Raw genomic sequence first — 2,090 nt, 5'->3', positions numbered from 1 at the left:
ATGCTTACATTTTTGCTCTTTACTATCAAAAGCAGATACATTTTCGAGGACCCCCATTAACATCTTATGGACCGCCATTTTTTGTTCACGCCTACGTACCACTGGGGGTCCACCTAGACTACTCTGGGAATCATTAACCTAAACCATATCCTAATATTTAACACTTCTATAGAAGAGCATGTAACAAGCATAAACAAAGTTTTCGAAAGGTTGAGAAAACATAATTTTATATTACGAATAGATAAAAATAACTTCGGGCCATTCAAAAACGCCAGTTACCAAAATCACAGAGGCAAATAAAATCGTTTTTGTTTCTTATCACGGGATATTTTAGGAAATTCGTGCTTGACTAGATATCTAAAGAAAGACATCAGAATAAATTTGAAAGATCTACAATTCGTTGACTGTTAAAACCTTCTAGTAAACCCACCAATATTAAAATACCTAGATTGCCATAAAAAGTTTAAAATTTCCACCGACGCAAGTAATCATGGTATCGGAGCTGTCTTACTCCAGGATAATCATCCAGTCAGTTTCGCTAGTAGAACACTGAATGAGCATGAAAAAAGATATGCCACCATAGAAAAAGAACTCCTAGCAATAGTTTGGGCAGTAAATAACTTTAAGCCTTTCGTTTATGGCAGAAAATTCGAATTAGAAACAGATCATCAGCCGATAGTTTGGCTTAAGTTCAAATACAATGCCAAAGACATGAATACGAGACTCCAGAGATGGCTTCTAAAATTGGGTGAGTATGACTTTAATATAAGTAATGTCTAAGGAAGACAAAATAAAGTAACACATTTTAAGAGTAGTATAGATGTAAATACTGGCGAAATCAGTGCAATATCTGATAACACAACTCATAACAATACCAATCCTGGTCCCTCAATAGAAGAAGACAACATCAGTACCAATGCTACTATACATTCGCAAGTCGAGGAACAAAACGACCATATGCCCATCCCAGACAATAATACTTACGCAACACAAAAGTCAGGAAATAACAAGTAAGGAAGGGCTAAGTTCGGATGTAACCGAAAATTTTATACTCTCGCAAAGTCAACTATAGGCACTGGGGTCCACATATTTAATACTTAGGGGCTTGAACAGTTTTGGTTCGATTAAGACATTTTTTGGTCACAAGGTGGAATACTTTAAACGTTTTATTCATGCAAAGTTTTACCCCGACATAATCATTGTTGCTTGATATGCATAGTGGAAAGTGAAAGAATCATATGGAATTGAAAATGGTGTTATATGGGAAGTAGGCGTGGTTGTAGTCCGATTTCGCCCATTTTCGCACTATAACATAGAAATATGAGAAGAATATTACGTACCGAATTTGGTTGAGATCGCTTAAGCAGATCTCAAGATATGGGTTTTCCCCTAAAAGTGGGCTGTGCCATGCCCACTGTCTAATTTTGAAAGCGGTTCCTATTAAGTCATCTCATACCATCCCAGAGATAGAATTTAATGTCTCTGGCGTGTTTAGTGCTTGATTTATCGCGCTTTTAGTAGTTTTTAACAGTACCGTTATATAGGGAGTGGGCGGAGTTGCCACCTGATTTCAACTATTTTCACACTGTGGGTATAGGTTCTAAAAAAATTTGCTTCGAGTGAATTTTGTTATTATAACATTAGCGGTTTAGGAGATATGCATATTAAACCTCTTAGAGGCGAGACCACGCCTACTTTTTAAAAAAAATTTAACTGCAGATGCCCCTCCCTAATGTGATCCTGTATACTAAATAACAGTCTTATATCTTATTGCGGAGCTTAGTTATGGTAATTTATTTGTTTTTGATTAATGACGTTTTGTGGGCGTGGCATTGGTCCGATTACGCCCATCTGCAATACCAACCGTCTCACGGTACCCAGAAATATGTCTACCATGTTTCATAAAGATATCTCAATTTTTACTCAAGTTACAGCTTGCACGGGTGGACAGACGGACAGACGGACGGACAGACAGTCACCCGGATTTCAACTCGTCTCTTCATCCTGATCATTTATATATACATAACCCTATATCTAACTCGATTAGTTTTAGGTGACACAAACAACCGTTAGGTGAACAAAACTATTAT

The sequence above is a fragment of the Bactrocera oleae genome, chromosome 4 (genome assembly GCF_042242935.1).
Source record: "Bactrocera oleae isolate idBacOlea1 chromosome 4, idBacOlea1, whole genome shotgun sequence".
Taxonomy (NCBI): domain Eukaryota; kingdom Metazoa; phylum Arthropoda; class Insecta; order Diptera; family Tephritidae; genus Bactrocera; species Bactrocera oleae.
The sequence above is the reverse complement of the archived record's forward strand: the minus strand, read 5'-3'. Positions refer to the sequence as shown.